General features: G+C 40.3%; 1 protein-coding gene across 5 annotated transcripts in view; it reads left to right on the top strand.

Annotated features, from left to right (window-relative positions):
* The first annotated feature begins 2,335 nt into the window (after positions 1 to 2,335).
* Positions 2,336 to 14,396, top strand: part of LOC132778106 (paired box protein Pax-6-like) — a 39,203-nt gene continuing 27,142 nt past the window's right edge. For 2 of the 5 annotated variants that reach the window (XM_060780762.2, XM_060780761.2), the window contains exons 1-2: positions 2,342 to 2,881; positions 3,320 to 3,455. The gene's annotated coding sequence lies outside the window, so the exon portion shown is untranslated. Of the gene's footprint in view, positions 2,882 to 3,319; positions 3,456 to 14,396 lie in introns of all 5 variants that reach the window. The other 3 variants (XM_060780764.2, XM_060780763.2, XM_067469987.1) reach the window with 2 other exon arrangements.

The following is a 14,396-nucleotide window of genomic DNA, read 5'->3' as shown; positions in this document are numbered from 1 at the left end:
TAATGTGATAAGAGCCTGCTGTGTGTAAGGAATCGGGGCAATATTTGTGCCCTATTATTATCATGCGCTTTCTGTTTCTTGGGAAACTTGCCAAGGATTGGCAGCTGATGGCTCATGGATTGGCCATGATCCATCACTTTGAATACCGCTAATCTAAAGTACATAGATAGGTTAAACTACCCTGAAGGCATTTTAGGGTTTGAAAGGATTGTAAGAAGGGGACCAGTTGTTAACTTGTTCCTAACCTTAACTCAAACCCTAAGTGGAAGAAATACTGTAAAAAAGTTCTGCCTTTTGAAGAGGAAAAAGCAATCTAGTTTTCCTCAGGAGTGGGCTTATTACACAGTGCTTTGAATAATGGGTGTGGGTTAAAGTTGTCCCTGCTTTTTTTTTTGTTGGCTATGGGCCCTTCCACACAACCTATAACCCAAAATTTCAAGGAAGAATAACTCAAAATATCTGCTTTGAACTGGTTTATCTGAGTCCACACTACCATATATCCCAATTCAAAGCAGATAATGTGGGATTGTATTCAGCTGTTTGGAAGGGGCCTATGTGAGACAAAACAAGAAATGCACTTTACTACCAACTGAAGGTACATACCACCTAAAATCAGGCAAATCATTTGGGTTTCTGATGCAGAAATCCCACAAATGTCTTTCCAAATTTCTGGCAGTAAAAAAAAAAATCATACATACACACAGTGGGCCCTTGGTTTCTGCTGGGGTTTTGTTCCAGGTCCCCCGTGGATACCAAAATCCATGGATGCTCCAGCCCCATTTTATACAATGGCATAGTAAAATAGTGCCCCTTATATAAAATAGCAAAATCAAGGCCTGCTTTTTGGATTTATTTATTTTAAAAATATTTTAAAGCCATGGTTGGTTGAACTTGTAGATAAGAAGATCCAACTGTACACATGCATACATCAGCATGAAGCCCAACACTCCCCTTCAGACACAGTAGTCTTCCTTTGTACATTGGCAGGGACTGCTGCTTAATCTTGCACACGGGACCCTTCAGAATTCTCTCTCATTGTCCACACAAACTCTTACAGGCTAGTTTGTTTTGTCTGGTTTCTCTCCTGTGATTTCTATATCCTAGGTCATTCCCTAATCCATCCCTAGTGTACTGCTTTTTTCTCTAAAGCAATAGTTCCCATCTTTTTTTGAGCAGGAGCCACTTGACCAGGGACCACTTTGACCAGGGACCACTCTCCAACAAAATGGTTACAAATCAGGTTTTGGTCAATTTCAGATTTGGTTTGGTTATTTGGGGTGCTGATTCAGAAAATTGCATTGGATAGACCACATCAGTTCTGGCCATCTGCTAACCCACAAAAAACCATATTTAATAATCTGGAGCTGATGTGGAAGTAGTAATCTTTCATAGGTAGTTAGCCTCTCCCCTCCTGACATCCTCATTGCCTCACCACTATAAGAAGGTTTTGCAAGACGTCGCCACATGGTTTTCAGGCAATGGTGTAGTTATGGTGAGGCTACAGACCATATTTTTGTTCTTGGGGACCACTGGTGGTCTACAGACCACAGGTTGGAAACCACTGCTCTAAAGCATTAGATCTTCTTCTCCAAGTTTTATAGTGGGAGTGGGCTCTATTTCTTTTTTTTCTTTTTCTTTTGGCGGGTAGGGGAATTAGATGGATAGAAGGCTGTTCAGGATTTTTGGTCTTGGGCTGCAATGGAATCTCGTTTACTTTGTCATCTGGGTCATCTGAAAGGAGAACGGGGCATGTCTGTGGATGGGGGAGGGGGGGCTGAGGAGCAATTCTAGTTCCACTTGGAGGGACACCGTGCCTAGGGGGACTGAGTATAAGGAGCAAGGACTCCTAGTTGTTTTTTGTTTTTTTTAAATAAGAGTGGATTCTCTGGGGCCTATTTGGCTAGAACAAGAGAGGCCCGTGAACTTGGACTTGGAATACTCAGAGGCTGACGGGCTAAAATCAGACGGCTTGGAGCCAAGCTTCTTGGCTTCTCGTTTTTCCATCCCTGCAGCCTTTGACTAGGAGGTGCAGCTCACGCCTCTCTCTCTGTGCCGTCTGTCCCAATCCTCCCCCCTTCCCTCCCCATCTCTGCCATCCCCTGTAGCCCTGACCGACTATGACAGGCTCCTTCTCCATGATTTCTGCAAGCAACGGCGCATGGTCGTATAGCTGGGGACTTCTCTCTCTACTCTCTTCTCCCCCACCCTTGATCCATTGGAGGGAATTAAGTTCAAATCTGACACGACAACTTAGCACAAATGTCACAGCAGCATTGCATTTCCCCCCACCCCTTGGCGCATCCTATCCTCCCCCCCCCCCCAACCCCATCTCAGTGCCCAGGAATGATATTTATTCTTGTACAACGCCCGCCCAAAAGCCACTCGCAGCGCCAAAACAAGACAGTGTGGTATGGGCAGTAGGCACTGCAAGGGGATGGGGCATATAGTCTCTTATTGGGAGATCACATCTATTAGGCTGGATACCAAGAATTTGAAGCTTTAAGGTGGGTGGGTGTTGGGGTGGCAAGGTCTCCCCGAAAGCAGTCACGCAGGAAGGATGGGCATTTGAAGGAGACGAAGAAGAAAGGGCAAGGAAAGCAAAAAGTATTGGATACTGAATGCAGGTAGTGCCATGGGAGCTGGGGTATAGGTTGGATAGGATTGGGCGAAGTTAGGGTAGGCACCTACCAAGAATAAAGGATGCTGGGCACAGCTCAGACAAAGGAAAAGTAGTTAATGAGATTTGTGTGGTTCAGGTTCTGGGAGAAGAAGTGCAAAGGCCAAGACACCTCAAGCAATACCATCTGAGAAGGAAGCTGGGTAACAAAGGGAAAAACTGGAAAAGTTATGCCTGCAAGACTACGTGGCTTTCAGTAAACAGGTAGGCACTTGGTATGGATGGGTTCTGGTGACACAATGGAAAAGAGAGAAAGATGGGTGCTCGTTCAGTATGTTGTTCTGGATTTTTTTCTCTTTTTTTCTCAACACAAACAACATAGAGTGCATAATGAGGTGACTTAGATTTTTTAAAAATCATAACCCATGGAATATTATTATTTTTTGTGTGCATATTTCTTTTCTTTCTTTAACATTCAAAAAATCCATAGGGTAGAGTTGGATTGTGTTATCAGGATACAGTTCTGCACCCATTTAAATTGGATGGGTTATTGAGAATTGCAACCTTGGGGACTATGGCTTCTTCTTCTTCTTCTTCTTCTTCTTCTTCTTCTTCTTCTTCTTCTTCTTCTTCTTCTTCTTCTTCTTCTTCTTCTTCTTCTTTTCCCCATCCTCAGTTAACAAAAGTCCTCTTTCACTGCAGATTGAATGAGCCCGCTTTTTATGTGACTAACCGACAACTAATCGGTGCTGATCCAAATATTCTCCTACAACAATTGCTTCTTATCGGCTTCTCCCAGTTCCGCTTAGTTGCAGTTTTCAGAAGCAGAGGATTCCAGGTAAAGACAATTACAATAGCGACATTAATAAAAAAAATTATCTGGGCCAGGGAGTCAAATATTTGTTCAACCTTATCTGAAGAATTTCTAGACTGGGGGAAAATCAAATGTTAACTAAAACCCAGGAATATTATGGATCCAAGTGTCTGGGAATGGAATGTGGATTCTGTAGAATGAGCTGCTTGTGGTGGGAAAATAATGATAGTTCACTCCAGACGGTATGCAGATTGAATACTTCGGGAACAAGCCGTAGTTGTGGGGAAGTCACTGCCCTTCATCCCATACATTTTATGAAGCAGCTTTGTGTTCATGGAGATGGAGTTTTATAATTAACCTAAGACTTCATGCTTGATTCCTGTTCACAATTTCATAGGATCGTGCTTTACTTTTATTCTACCATATTATTACTTTTATTCTTCATATGATGTTGCCTTTTCCTTCCCATCTTTCCTCTTTGTAGGTCAGAATCACTTCTTGTTTCCATACTACCTTATTGTGGGATAGGAATGGCCGCCATTTTGGGGTGTGTGTTTATTGGTCTAGGAGCATTATAAATAGAAGACTAGTTGGGAAGTGGTTCACACTCTCTTACTATTATGGACTCTTATATAACTGAGTTCCCTGCATGAGTGGAAAAGTGTGTATATATGTGTGCATATGCAAGACTAGCTTTCCAATTCAGAGTGAGACTTTCAAAGCTGAGAAATGCAAGCGTATGGAACTTAGTGGTACCCGTATGAGATGGATATATTGAAATGGGGGCAAGGGGAGAAGGATCCTTCTAAATTTATGGTAAGGACAGAAGGAAGAAAATACGATCCTTTAGTCCCATGTAAAAAAAATACTCATTATTTTGAAACGAATTATGTCTTAGCTGTCTTTAGGGTGCTACAGGTCTCTTTGTTGGTTTTGGTGCAATGGACTTAACATGGCCACCACTTTTGAAATAGGATAGGATGCTTTTATGCCTGGTGTTCTACAATGAAAGAGAGATTACATTTTCCCTTCTAAAATGTGGTATACATCAAAGTGTATTGTACTTGTGCGCAGCTTAAACAACTCTTTTAAAGCCATATTGATGTTCAATGTATTGTCGAAGGTTTCCATGGCCAGAATTACTGGGCCATTTGACATTTCACGTGCATCTATGGCAGGCATCCTCAGAGGTTGTGAGGACCTCACAACCTTTGAGGATGCCTGTTATAGATGCAGGCAAAATGTCAGGAGAGAATGCTTCTGGAACATAGCCATGCAGCCCGGAAAACTCACAACAACCCAAATATATTTGGTACTGATTCTGTAATGTCAAATTTCAAATTGGAACAGAGGAGATAGAAGGAAAAACAATTCCAAGTTTGGTCAGGGAAGGTTCCTTCCTAATGTAGCTTCATCCTTGAACCTAAGTAATAGTTATATAAGTATAAGTAATAATATAATGTAATATAATATAATGTAATACAATATATTGTATATTCATATAATATTTATAATATTATAATATAATGCAATATAATATAAGTAAAATATAATGTAATATAATATAATATATTGTATATACATATAATATTTATAATATTATAATATAATGCAATATAATATAAGTAAAAGTAAAATATAATGTAATATAATATAATGTAATGAATATGTTGTATATACATATAATATTTATAATATTATAATGTAATGCAATATAATACTAATAATAATATATTATAATTATATATTTATATTACATGTAATTATTACCAATTATATTACAATATAATGGTATAGTACAATATAGTAATATTTAATACTGATATTGTACTATGCTAATAATATAATATATTGTATGTATATATATCTTGTAAGCTGCTCTGAGTCCCTTTCAGAGTGAGAAGGGTGGCATAAATGTCGTAAATAAATAAATTTATATAAATAAAAATGTAATGTTTGTTTGTGGGATTAACATAACTGAAAAACTGGACGAATTGACACCAAATTTGGACACAATACACCTATCAGGCCAACCAGTGACCATCGCTCATAAAGACACTGAAAAACACAGGGGAAGAGACTTAAAAAACCAACAAACAAAAATACATTACAACACATGTGCAAAACCATATATATACACAAACACACATATATACACATATACACAAATATATATACACACACAACGCATATACACAGACTGGGCCACGGCAACGTGTGGCAGGGGACAACTAGTAAATAATAAATAAGTAGTTTTGGTATTGTCTGGACCTGAATAGAAGACTAGTTGGGAAGTGGTTCTGTTTTGAGTTTTTTTGAACTGGATACACCAAGATCTTAATCAGTATAAACTTAATTGAAATTCCATTACCATGCCGAATAGCATAGTAACAGTTGATGTGTGATATTGTGGATAATCATAGGCTATTTATTTATTTATTATTTGTTATTTACTGTACTTATACCCCGCCCTTCTCACCCCCGGGGCAGGGATGACAACTCAGGGTGGCTTACAAACTATGGTAATAATAAAAAATTTCAGATTCCGACAATACCAATAACAATAACAATAAAACACAATATTAAAACTGTAAAAACATATACAAATCAATTATAAATGATCTTTCCGATGATTAAAACATATCAAAAGTCTAGCACCAGCTGAGCTTTGTAAACATTAAACTGACTCCTTAGCATAAAGATATTAAATTGTGCACTGTGTATGTGAAGCAGTTTTATTGTGTGTAGAGTTTCTCCTATGGGTTGCTGCGAGTTTTCTGGGCTGTATGGCCATTTTCCAAAAGAATTATCCCCTGACTTTTGGCCTGCATCTATGGCAGGCATCCTCAGAGGTTGTGAGGATGCCTGCACTAGATGCAGGCGAAACGTCAGGAGAGAATGCTTCTGGAACATGGCCATACAGCCCAGAAAACTCACAGCAACCCAGTGATTCTGGCCATGAAAGCCTTCGACAATACAGTTTCCCGTATGTTTGGATGAGTGTAGTTAGCTCATTCCCAGTTATTTTGTGCCGCAGCAAATTTCGTTGCAAGAATGTAAGAGGAACAATGATGTATTAGACCAAGATTTGATTGTATTTCCCGCACTGCTCCGTGGTGAACATGGCATGGAGTCAATCACTATGTCTGTTTGCTCCAAGCAACTGATACACAAAGACATAGTGTCTTTGACACTGGAAGAAGCATGGAACGATTGTCAGTGATACTCATTGGTAGACTTATTGTCTATACATTTGCTAGATCTCATTTTCAAGCCATCTGAACAAACGGAGCAAGAAATCCTGTATTGTTCTTGTTTTCCTCATAAATTGTTCTTGTTTTCCTCATAAAGAAGCTACTGAGATATGAAACCTAGGCAGGTAATGGAGGGCCTGAGGAAATGAATTGATGGATGACACTACCAAGGTTGTCACAACATTTTGGCAAAATATACTAACTTTTTAAAAAGTAAACTGAAAATCTAAGGGGAATTTATTTATTTTTGCAAAATTCAATGGCATCCAAGTAGAACTATGATATAGAACAGGGTAACAGTTAAACATTAAGGGGTCGGATGTAGAATTTCTGGTCAAAAAATGATAGGATTGGGTACTAAAATGCTGAGAATAATATTTGTATGTGTTGTTGAAGGCTTTCATGGCTGGAATCACTGGATTGCTGTGAGTTTTCCTAACTGTATGGCCATGTTCCAGAAGCATTTTCTCCTGATGTTTTGGCCACATGTATGATAGGCATCCTCAGAGATTGTGAGGTCTGTTGGAAACTAGGCAATGATGTATTGTCGAAGGCTTTCATGGCCGGAATCACTGGGTTGTTGTAGGGTTTTTCGGGCTATATAGCCATGGTCTAGATGCATTGTGATGTTTATATATATGTGAAATGTTCAGAGTGGGAGAAAGAACTCTCAACCATTGGAGGGAAGTATGAATGTTGCAATTGGCCACCTCCCAACAAAGGATTCCCCCAGGCAGGAAGCAGCCAGGCTTTGAAGCTGCAAGACCATTCGGTGCTAATCAAGAGCAACATTCACACTTGCCTCAAACAGATAAAAGGCCTTTATCCCACCATGGACATCATTCCACTGATATATAAACCTCACTTGCCTAGTTTCCAACAGACTTCACAACCTCAGAGGATGCCTGCCATAGATATGGGCGAAACGTCAGGAGAGAATGCTTCTGGGACATGGCCATACAGCTCAGAAAACTCATAGCAACCCAATGCTTGCATGATTAGTTATTCCGAAATTAATTTTTTAATTCTGCTTAGGGAATATGCCAAATGTGGGGAATGCGACAATGTGGGGAAGGAAAAAAAATCTATTAGGTTTGAATAATTGATTAATAACTTGGGGATTGGATGAACGATGAGGATGGAGAAGATGTGGTGGAAGATAAAACAGTATACAAATGCACATAGACAAGTGGAAATGAAAAGTGTCAGGTGGAAAGAAGGGCCTTGAATAATGAATTGTACGAACACATATTATGATAAGATTCTCCATACTTCTGTAACTATCAGAAGCCATGTTTGTACAGTTGAAGGGTTAATTGCCTCCTCTCATCATGTTTCTTCAAATTTTTATTTTTAAGTGATTAATCCATAAAAATACAGGGGACAGAATTCTGTTGATGACATATGTAGATGTATTTTGTATTACGAATATGGAGTAATTTTTGTTGGACAATGTGAAATGGATGTTTCCAGTTGAATTGCACATTGTGAATGGTCTTTGTGCATTTCACACAATGCAATAATACGCTGATCGCTATGCATATACTATTTCTCATTCTTTGCACAATGGTGATAGCCAATCCAGGGATTGTGTAGTGCTACTATAGCATAACTTTACTGGTGGCATATTATGCAATTTGAGGTCTACATCAGGCATGGGCAAATTTCAGCCCTCCAGGTGTTTTGGACTTCAACTCCCACAATTCCTAAGAGCTGGTAGGGTTTTGAAGTTCAAAACATCTAGATTGTCAAAGTTTGCCCATGCCTGGCCTTCACTGACCACACAATGTAGTTCAAACTGCATTATACAGTAATGTAGATCCAGCCTGTGTGAAGATACTTTTATTGTGTGCAATGCATTTTTAGAACCATTTTAAAGTGTTCATAGAATCATAGAGTTGGAAGAGACCTCGTGGGCCATCCAGTCCAACCCCCTGCCAAGAAGCAGGAATATTGTATTCAAAGCACCCCTGACAGATGGCCATCCAGCCTCTGTTTAAAAGCTTCCAAAGAAGGAGCCTCCACCACACTACGGGGCAAAGAGTTCCACGGCTGAACGGCTCTCACAGTCAGGAAATTCTTCCTAATGTTCAGATGGAATCTCCTTTCTTGTAGTTTGAAGCCATTGTTCCACGTCCTAGTCTCCAGGGAAGCAGAAAACAAGCTTGCTCCCTCCTCCCTGTGACTTCCTCTCACATATTTATACATCATGTCTAGTCTCAGCCTTCTCTTCTTCAGGCTAAACATGCCCAGCTCTTTAAGCCGCTCCTCATAGGGCTTGTTCTCCAGACATATGATCATTTCAATCACCCTCCTCTGGACACTTTCCAGTTTGTCAATCTCTCTCTTCAATTGTGGTGCCCAGAATTGGACACAATATTCCAGGTGTGGTCTAACCAAGGCAGAATAGAGGGGTAGCATGACTTCCCTAGACCTAGACACTATGCTCCTATTGATGCAAGCCAAAATCCCATTGGCTTTTTTCGCTGCCACATCACATTGTTGGCTCATGTTTAACTTGTTGTCCACAAGGACCCCAAGATCCTTGTTAATGATGTTAATGTTAATGATGTAGAAACCAAAAAATTGTGTTTAGGAATCTCAGAGCAAGACTATATGGAAGAAGAATAACTTCACAAGATCGTATAACTGAACAGTGCATATGTTATTGTGAGTTTTCTGGGCTGTACAGCCATGTTCCAAAAGCATTATTTCCTGATGTTTCTCCCACATCCATGGTAGGCATCCTCAGAGGTTGTGAGGTCTGTGAGGACAGATATATAAACCCCACTTGCCTAGTTTCCAACAGACCTCACAACCTCTGAGGATTTTTTTTTGTTGTGTCAGGAGCGACTTGAGAAACTGCAAGTCGCTTCTGGTGTGAGAGAATTGGCCGTCTGCAAGGACGTTGCCCAGGGGACACCTGGATGATTTGATGTTTTATCATCCTTGTGGGAGGCTTCTCTCATGTCCCCACATGAGGAGCTGGAGCTGATAGAGGGAGCTCACCCGCCTCTCCCTGGATTCGAACCTGTGACCTGTCAGTCTTCAGTCCTGCCGGCACAGGGGTTTAACCCACTGCGCCACCGGGGGCTCCTTACCTCTGAGGATGCCTACCATAGATGTGGGTAAAACGTCAGGAGAGAATGCTTCTGGAACATGGCCATAAAGCTCGGAAAACTCACAGCAGCCCAGTGGATATGTATGTTATGTGATAGGTGATCAGGACTGTGTTTCTTTTCATTAAGATACAACATCTGTGTGTGTCATGATGCCAAACTGAACTAAGGTTGCTTTTGTTCATGAATAATCCTGGTCATCAAGTCCTATACCAATTTTGTGTTGTTTTAATTTTTCTACTCAGTCAAAAATACCTTTAAAGTAGGTTATCCTTCAAAGGCAAAATTGCATCTGAATATTCCTTGCCTGTGGAATTCATGGCTTTCCCAAAGTCAACACGCAACTTGATGGACACACACATGGGGTGTGTGTGTGTGTGTGTGCTTTGAATGTGATTCCTGCTTCTTGGCAGGGGGTTGGACTGGATGGCTCACGAGGTTCAGTCTAACTCAATGATTCTATGATTCTATGTGAATGTCTTGTTCTATATAGCATGCATTTTGGCTTTGTCTTGGTGAATTTCGATGACGCATTTCATTGTTCTGTGCTGATATTATGCAGACTCCATATACTGAGCATATTTCAACGTGCGTGTTACCAAATGTCTTCTAAGCTTCTGTTATGTTGTGTCTTCCTTATCAATATCAATTAGAACAAATAATGGCTTTTAAAACTAATCAATTTCACAAAAATATTTTATTTTTGCATTTTAGTTTCACTTGAGGGTAATTTTTAAAAATGCTTTCAGAAGCATTTTAATATTGATAATATTAAATATATGGAAGAAGAATAACTTCACCAAATCTTAGGAATTAATATTGTTAATTAATATTGTCAAAAGCTTCAAACAGGAATGCATGCAAAAGTGCTTGGATTAATGGCTTATACAAAACACCTGAAGGGTGTTTTTGGGTCAAAGCATACAAGTCCCTCTTATGACATTACTGTACAGGGGAAACAAATTGGAGGAGACACATGTTTGCAAAAACGTTAAGGACAATTACTTAATCCACCATGAGTGTCATTGTTCCATTCCGGTTCTACTCCCTTTCCATGGTTTCTGTTAAAATGTGGGGGAACAGATCATGCGCAAGGTCCTGATAGCAGGTTTCCACATGACATCGAATAAGCATTCCCCCTTTTCAAGACCTCTTTGTCACAATTGTGCTCAAGCCAGTAATCTGTCTCCTGGATCACTTTTTTGCTGTCTACTGGGTTGTTGTGAGTTTTCCGGGCTGTATGGCCATGTTCCAGAAGCATTCTCTCCTGACATTTTGCCTACATCTATGGCAGGCATCCTCAGAAGTTATGAGGTCCTCAGAAGACCTCAGAAGTTATGAGGTCTGTTGGAAACTAAGTAAATGGGTTTATATATCTGTGGAATGTCCAGGGTGGGAGACCTCCAACAGACCTCACTACCTCTGAGGATGCTTGCCATAGATGCAGATGAAACGTCAGGAGAAAATGCCTCTAGACCATGGCCATATAGCCCGAAAAAACCTACAACAACCCAGTGATTCCGGCCATGAAAGCCTTCGACAATAGGAAGAACTCTTATCTGTTGGAAGTAGGTATGAATGTTGCAATTGGTCACCTTGATTAACATTTAATGGCCTAGCAGTTTCAAAGTCTGGTGATTCTGGCCACGAAATTGACAATACATGTATCTATTGCTGTCATGTGCATTTGGCCAAGAGCTGTTTTGTGTTGCTACATGTGCTGCAATATATCCTTCTCTATGACTAACCTGGTATGAGTGCAGTGATGTACATTGATGTATACATGTATACATCGGTTTACATGTTGTATTTGGATTGTGTGTATATATGTGCCCTGACAAGTGTGTCACTGTGTATCTGGAGGACCTCTTAAATCTCTGCACATTGTTTTGTAGTGCCCTTTTTCTTTGCTTTGTGTACCTTTTAGGACATATTAATTCTGCTGGTTTGGCACTGTTAGAGGCAATGTGAGATAGATGCTTGAGACAGCAGGCTTTGTAATCGATCAATTGAGAGCAAATGGTGCAGAAAAATCCCATTGTTCGGCTTTCTTTAGCCTTTCAGATATGCTAATCGAAAATCACATTTAGGTTAGCATTGTGGTTGATTAAGGATGGAAACAACCCAGATGAAAATGGTAAAACTAAGACAAAGCTGGGTTGCTGTGAGTTTTTCAGGCTGTATGGCCATGTTCCAGAAGCATTCTCTCCTGACGTTTAGCCCACATTATGGCACAACCTCTGAGGATGGCTGCCATAGATGCAGGCTAAATGTCAGGAGAGAATGCTTCTGGAACATGGCCATACAGCCTGGAAAACTCACAGCAACCCAGTGATTCCGGCCATGAACAAGACAAAGCTGCTGCAAGCATTATACTTTGTTTCTGCTCTGGAATCACAAACTGAAAACTTTGGCCGGAGGCAAGAAGCAAACATGTTAAACTGGCCACAAGCATGAACACATCAAAGAGACAAACCACTGTGAAAACAGTGCTATTTTACATTAAAAATGTCAGATACAACCTATTTGCAGAAAGGCCACATTTAGATTTGATGCCACTACTAGTAAAGCACTTTTTGAATTCAGTATATTTGTTACTTAGGAATATTGTGCTCTGTATTTTTCTCCTTTTCACTAAAGCGTTGTTCAATATATGTCTGTCATCTTGTGTTTGTGTATATCAGCTTGTGTTTGTATATCATTGGGATAGGACCAAGCCTTGCTTCTCCATTATAGCCCCAAGAATAAGATTGGAAGTGGGTTTTTTTAAATTTAAACTGCAATTAGTCTTAGCTGTAGTTTACTGAAACAAGCCATCTTCATGCTTTGTTGGCTACCTCCACTTACATTATTGTTAAAATTAAATAGGTTAGGTTTAGATTAAATGACAAGTTGTGCGTAATGGTTAATCAGCGTGTGCCAAAGACTAATTGTGATTGTGGTCATATAAAAGAAAGATAGGAGAAGGAGAGACTGTACACGCCTTAGAATCGATGCAGCTCATCCCTGTCAAGACAAGATTTGACATGGCGCCATTGGGGTCTCTGTTAGCTATTGTGACAGTTAGTTTTTTCTCTCTCTATTTACAAATGTGTGGTAATAATGTCTTTGTAACATGCTACCATGTGGTGGCTTCGTGAAAATATACAAAGGCACAAAAAGATGCAAATAAGGATGAGATCTCTAGAGAAGAGGAATATTAAAGTCTAGTTCTGCTAATAATAATCTTCCTTGCTGCTTGCTTGCTGTCATTTGCAACAAGGAATCAGCTATCCCTATTTCTTTTGGCTGCTTGCATCAACTGCTTGCAACAAGGGAGATGTGGGCAAGCTGGAATGTGTCCAGAGGAGGGCGACTAAAATGATCAAGGGTCTGGAGAACAAGCCCTATGAGGAGTGGCTTAAAGAGCTGGGCATGTTTTAGCCTGCAAAAAAGAAGGCTGAGAGGAGAGATATATAAATATTTGAGGGGAAGTCATAGAGAGAAGGGAGCAAGCTTGTTTTCTTCTGCCCTGGAAACTAGAACGCAGAACAATGGCTTCAAACTACAGGAAAGGAGATTCCACCTGAACATTACGAAGAATTTCCTGTGAGAGCTGTTCAGCAGTGGAACTCTCTGCCCTGGAGTGTAGTGGGGGCTCATTCTTTGGAGGCCTTTAAGCAGAAGCTGGATGGCCATCTGTCAGGGGTGCTTAGAATGCAATTTTCCTGCTTCTTGACAGGGGGTTGGACTGGATGGTCCACGAGGTCTCTTCCAACTCTGTGATTCTATAACTCCATCTTCTGGGTTATGGAGAAAAAAAAATAGTATATCTCTCAAAGGCTCCTATGGGCATCAGGGCCACATATAGTCTGAGGGCCACATATTACCCACATATGCCTTTCAACATGATACGTCACTGCTCTGCATGTGGCATGATGTACATTTCCTTGTGACATTTGTTGGCCTCTAAATGTGGCATTTGCGTGGCTGCGTTGATTTATTTGTCTTAGAATAGCTTTCTATAATGAGGAAGAATGAGTCTCCTAGTTCTGTTTTGCTGCCGTTGCGCAAATGAGGGGGAATAATTCTAAATTTATATAGTCTTCCAGTGGCAGTCAGGCTGCAAATTCTATTGTCCCTAAACCTCTGAGTGTGGAAGCTGATAGGAGCTGGAATCCAACAATACATGGAAGTCCTCAGAGTTCCCCTTCCATTGTCATTGCAACTTCAAATGAATGATAAATCCTCTTAAAAATAAAGATCTGCAAATGCACAGGTTTAAAACAAACTGATACTCAAAGAAAGCTATTGATGCAGGATTATTCGGGCAAGGCTTGATGTGTAGCTGTACCCAACCCATTGGCCAGCCAGACAGGCAACCAAGCAAAGCAAGCTTCCATTGTTAAATAGGACACAAATGCGGCCTTCGGACTAGAGTTCCCATCAACCCTAACTAGCATCATCACTGGTGACAGACTGTGGATGATAGACAATCAAATAACATCTGGAGGGTCACTGTTGTCCACCCTTGATGTAGAGCCTAGCCAATCCAGAGGCTTCGAGTGCATTTACACTGTATGATTAATGCAGTTTCATACCACATAACTTCC

The sequence above is a fragment of the Anolis sagrei genome, chromosome 6 (genome assembly GCF_037176765.1).
Source record: "Anolis sagrei isolate rAnoSag1 chromosome 6, rAnoSag1.mat, whole genome shotgun sequence".
Taxonomy (NCBI): Eukaryota; Metazoa; Chordata; class Lepidosauria; order Squamata; family Dactyloidae; genus Anolis; species Anolis sagrei.
The sequence above is the reverse complement of the archived record's forward strand: the minus strand, read 5'-3'. Positions and strand labels throughout refer to the sequence as shown.